Genomic DNA, 6,035 nt, shown 5'->3' with positions numbered 1-6,035 from the left:
GAAAGGTAAGACATGCATAACAGAACACCATACTACTCTTTATTTGTTCAATTTACATCAAACTAAAGTCAAGCTGTTAAGTTAAAATACCTGTCAATCACAGAAGTAAAGCTGGGAAATAGTCAAATAATGTAAATATTGTATACAGTATATACTACAGCCTCTTGACTAAAATACTTTAAATATCATGTTAAAACATGAAACAGGAAACATGGCTATTACCAAAGCCTGATGCAAAAAATATGTAAGCATGTATTGTTGTTCCTGTCATTGGGCCAAACAGAATTGCTGATTGACTCTGGGAGCCTTGTGCAGCATGGTATGTGTTCTACTATATGACAAATACAGAAATAAGATTGCTCTGACTCTCTATTTCACTCTCACACTCACACAAGTTTTAAAGTCAATCGCTTTTACCTTGACCTGTTTTGAAGAATGTTCTAATGTGTTTGAAGTAAACATTCCCAATCGAATAATTGAAATATCACATGTAACATAATTGTCTCCCTTCTGTTTTCAGTGGGAAACAGTGGACTCCTACTTGGGAGCCCAAGGAGTCATTTGTTTAAGTTAATTCATTTTGTAATATATGTTGTTTTATTTTTTTATTGTACATTGCATAATCAATAAAGTTTTTTTATAGTAATTTTGTGATATTTCTATACAAAGTAAAGTGTTGTTTACAAGCCCTGTGTTGAAGATGGTAGATGTTCAACATTTCCTGCCATTTCAGAACTCCACACAGAAACATGTTCTTCTTTTGATATGTGGTTTTTGATAAGAGGTTAGTAAATTATTCAACCGAGCAAAATGTGTGCCCAAATGGAAGCAGGACTCTGTACATGCTGTAAGTCAGATGCAATTTACTGTAAATTAAAAAAAAAAAAAAAAAAAATCCCTCGCGAATGACAGTGTTAATAATTTAAAATGAATGTGCAATATCCATAATGGTCATCACAAACACGTTTCCATATGTAATATGCATGGCAGTTTCCAACATTCATACAATAGAAGGTGATGTAGTGTGATTATTTACAATATTTGTTAATTTAGGATTGTTTTGGGGGGTTGTGTGTGTGTGACTGATTTAGCTGAAACTTGTTATTCTTGGTGGTTTAAATGACCTTACATCTAATCTTTTACCAGTCACTGCTCCTGATAGGCTGATGTGGTCCCACTCCATTATTTGGTTGCAGCTCCATCAGTGGTCCCTGGTAAGGTAGATAAGTAAGTGTTGTACTGTTTTGGACATCCTCAATTTTTTACTTTACCAACTTCTGTACACCCACTGGAAAATGTCAGCTGAGCATTACATATTTGTCCCCCCTACCAGAAGCAAGCTGAAGAAGCCAGTCTTTGTCGTGCCCCACGTCTCTGTAGTAGTCCCACTCCACTGTTTGGTCATTGATCCTTGGTAAGTACATCTTTCACTTTCATTTCACAGCCACACAATATGCCTGTGAATGACTGTAGTAATTTAATAAGTAAGGGATAATGTGCAGAAAGCCAGCATTTTGGGGGATAAATAATACCAGCATGTTTTTTTTCAATTTGATTTTTAGGCTCTCCTGTTATATTGTAGTGGTGAGACTGTAGAAGGACCCAAAAAGAAGACCCAAGATGATGAGAATGTTTCAGTGGACAATGGTGGTGGTGGTGCTGCTGCTTTTACCACATGACTGTCCAATCAAACAGCCTGTTAAGCCTAAACACAATCCCCACCCCCTATACACACTCCTTTTTTCCACCTTTCATCTGCTTGCATCCCTGTAGTTTCCATTAAATGTATATTAAATACAATTTTCGCAAAATATTGAGGTATTTTTGTCACCTTATACATATATGCATAGAGAAGACAATAATTGTGATACTTTTGTCACTTTCACATAGACGACAACATTCAACAAAATACAAATTAATTAAAAGAAGCAAACAATGTCTATAAATGAAATTAGTATGCATTATATTAATAAACATGGAAAAGTTTTTACATTTTGTACGTTAACAGTGTTTTATTGTTAAAGGTAGTTGTGCAGTTTGTGATCTGAGTTGATGTTTACTGTCAAATAGAGTATGCCCACTACTCAGGGTGTGCTCATTATAATTTAATGCATATTAAATTATAAGGTTCTGTAGTTTCATGCAGCCTATTCATTGTTCTTTAGCCAAGCTGTACAGGGTGTTGCCTAGCAACAGGGGTCAGAAGTACACATTTTTGATATATTTTGTATAATTACACTGTTTTTAATGTTTGTCATTGTATGCTGTGGTTCATGTAACATGTTTGCACATGAGATGGACCAATAACAGATATAATCATTATAAACCATATCTTAAGTAATTAGCATAATACATTTCAGAAACATCTGACCTGTGTTTCAAGGATTCAAGCCCTTTTGAATGTGCCATTTTTTACACCTTTGGTGGGCTATACTGAGATAACCTGGGGTCCAGGGACAGTAAAATTTCCTCAGATGCTTCCTTTTATCTGGTTAAATAACATGTGTCATTTTATTGCCACACACACACACCAGGGATATCATATGCAGAGATACAGTACAATTTCATGAGCATGTCTCTGTCACGGCACAGCAAAGAGTGCGCCGTGGAAGAAACAGGGTCTGGGTCCAAATGCAGGGAAGCACTTTTAATAAACAGAAACAAAAAGGCCAACAAGGCCAAACAAAACAATATCAGGAATGATTCCAGCTCAAACAAGACAACACACATATACCTCGGAATACCAGTAAGACTTGAAATGCACATACAAGATCAACAATTAACAATACTGCCAGACAGAGAGGGTGGGAGTGTGGTGTATAAAAATAGGCAAAACAATGGGTACCAGGTGTGTGTGAGTGGGGTGAAACAGGTGTGCGGAGTGAACCAGGTGTGTAGTGTGTTAAGGTGAATGAGTCCGGGAGATGGGGAAGTGGCGCCCTCTGGTGGTGAGAGGGAGGAACACCGGGTCCGGACTCATGACAGTCATGAACAATAACCACAACCATAAAAACATAAAGATATGTGCAATTTTGGCAAAATAAATTCAGATGTATATGTTTTGCTAAAATATATCCAGACAGCATGTGGGCAGTAATTTTCGGGACAGACCAGTTCCTAAAATAATTCTCCAGGCTATAGGCATTGACAGAACATTTGGTTTTGGTGGTTGACAGGCTATAGGCTTTTATGAAAAATATATGGTTTATGGTGGTATGAAACTGTAACAGCTAAAAAGCCTCATTGGCAAAATAGGCCAAACATGTGCCACCTATAAAGTTGGTTCCTACAATCTACATATATGGGGCTATGTCCAAATCCAACTCATGCATGTAACCCCATATGCTAAAACAGCCAGTGCATGTCAAACCCTTCATGATGACACACCTGATTCAACTCCCTATCAGCTCATTATCACGTGGGTTAATGAGCTGAATCAGGTGTGTTTGATTAGGGAGACAAAGAAAATGTGCAGTGTTGGGGCTCCTTCAGGAGCAGGGTTGGGAAACACTGCTCTATGGTCTTAAAAAGCACTATACAAATTAAATGTATTATTAGTATTATTATTATTTAATGCCTGTAGTGCTGCTCTGTACTAGCATATACATTTGATGTATGTTTTATGCGCATTTAATCCACAAAAAATCTTCTAAAACTACCGTTCAGAGAGCTGACATATGTTAAGAAAAGTTCTGAAATCATACACAAACCATTATAACATCCATATTTTGATTGATTATGATAAAAAGAGGTGTTCTTTGCTGAGATAAACCCAATTTCACTGACCTTACCTGCCGTGGCAAGCTTGATGCACCGGATGTACTTATAAACTACACATTCAGACACCCATAATGGCCAGACAGGCCTAGGTAAGTGTTACACCCATTATTTCATGTAATGTCAGCATGTGGCACATATTTTGATACAGGAAATGATAAACTTGTCAGTCAAATTTTAGACCTGTAAAATGTAGACTTCTAGAAGGCACTATAGAGTCAGTGAAAGTGTAAGGTGTGATTTTACTTCGCTCATATATAAACCTTACAAGTCCAGAAAAGTGGAACAACAGTGAAACCCTGACCAGGCTCCTTTTTGCCCAGGCAACATGAAATGGGAGACCACACGTGGATAAAGATACAAAAAAATTGTGATTTATTACAGTAAATATGTGAGATTAAAAATGAGAAATAAGCAATAATCAGTATAAATTATATGGTATGAAATGAAAGTGTGGCGTAATCAGTCATATGGCAAAAAGGCAAACAAAAAGCAAAACAATGTGATACAGGAGAGAAGGAACCCGGAATGGCAGCCATGAAGTCTTTTTACACTGCCCAGGCCGCAATCAAGCGATTACAGACACCTGCCCGGCAGCTCCTCCCTGAGAGACACAAACAGACCAAGGAGTAGACATTAAACATGTCCCTATTCAAACTCTGGAAAACATATGTAGTATTAATGTTATCATTACTCAAATTTGACAGGTTAGATTAATTAAGGGTATTCAAAAAAAATGACACTTTTCACATATTCATTACCTGCACTCCTCCTCTTCATTTTCACTGGTGTCTGGACTGCTGAAATCACTTTCATTCTCCTGTTTATCTTCCAGTTCTATAGCAGAGCCCTGAGGGCCTAAAACAGCCTTGTATTGAAGGAGCACCTCTTTAAACGTATCCAAAACTTCAGACAGAGACAGGAAAGGCCCTTGTTTCACTTGTCTGTAAATAAAAAGTGAAAAACAAATCCAAAATATAGCTGCAAGCAGCGATGGCGGGCTCAAGCCATCAGTGCAAACGCCACCCCGGTGGCATCAGGTAAACTGTGCCCAGCGGGCACATGCAGTTACAGTAATCCTCTGGCACTCAGGTTTTAAGGGATACGGCAATTAACGGGTTAATCCGAAGCATCAAGACTTTGAAATCACATACACAGAACAATATTCATTAAGAAAGTGAAATTAAATGATTAATAAACTATTTATTCGAACCCTTGCTATTTTCTATTCTAATAAGAGTCTTGGCTGTGGAACACCTGTAATAGAGTTGGCTAGCTGGATGCAAATAAAGTCATGCCTTTTATTTTTTCCCCTGTTTGCTATTTCACATTCCAGTCACTGAAGCGTTGTGGCCAAAGACACAGAAGGTAACTGAAACAATGTGGTTTAAGTCCAGGTGATCATAAGGGGTCCAAGCACAATGGTTTGTGTAGATGATGCAGTTAAACAATGGACGTGTCTCTTTTCAAGTAAATTATTATACGCACAACATGAAAATAGATAACAAATATAGTGTCCCCTTCTTCACTTTTTCAGTAATGCGTGATAAATTGAGAAATATGTTGTCAATACTATTAAAATAAGATAAAAACGTAATGGTATTTCAGAGATGATAGTTTTTGCATAATTACTATATTGGGCTTTATTAAAGTTTATGAAAAAAGAATGAATGTATATGCATTTTTGATATTATTTACATAAATGAAACATTTTCAAGTCTTTGAACAGATCTTGAAGTATTTGCTGTCCTGTGGCGCCATCGAGTGGACAACATTAGCATTGTGGCCTTCATTTTTGAACAACATTATGAAAGGGGCCAATATTTTTGATTGATTATAAATATTTAAATGATTAGTTTACTGATAATATACCCACATTAAAATCGAATTTACTGATTCTGTATCTTATTTCATGCTTAATCATGAGATTAATTTTCAACTTACATTTTTAAGCAGTGTTGAATGATTACTATGTGAGTTGCTAAATTTGTTTTGTTTTTACAATTATATAATACATAAACTATATTATGATGGAAAAATACAACAGTTATAGTTTTCATAATATTTACTATTGACAATCGTTATTCTGTTTTGTAAAGAAGAAGGTTTTTATGACAACAAAAATGGTCATTACTAAAAATTAAACACTAATTTAATTCATAGTTTTATTTTTCTATAGGTTAAGCACCTTTTCGTAAATATGGCTGTTTCCCAGTTTTTTTTTTTTTTTTTTTTTTTTTTTTTTTTTTTTTTTTTTT

General features: G+C 35.9%; 1 long non-coding RNA gene across 1 annotated transcript; it reads left to right on the top strand.

Annotated features, from left to right (window-relative positions):
- The first annotated feature begins 681 nt into the window (after positions 1-681).
- On the top strand, positions 682-1,974 carry LOC122139270. Its single transcript, XR_006156170.1, has 3 exons — positions 682-1,227; positions 1,334-1,414; positions 1,563-1,974. It is a non-coding gene; the product is annotated as an uncharacterized LOC122139270 (long non-coding RNA).
- The last annotated feature ends 4,061 nt before the right edge of the window (positions 1,975-6,035 follow it).

Source organism: Cyprinus carpio, chromosome A4 (genome assembly GCF_018340385.1).
Source record: "Cyprinus carpio isolate SPL01 chromosome A4, ASM1834038v1, whole genome shotgun sequence".
NCBI lineage: Eukaryota > Metazoa > Chordata > Actinopteri > Cypriniformes > Cyprinidae > Cyprinus > Cyprinus carpio.
Note: the sequence above shows the minus strand (reverse complement) of the source record. Positions and strands in the feature narration are given on the sequence as shown.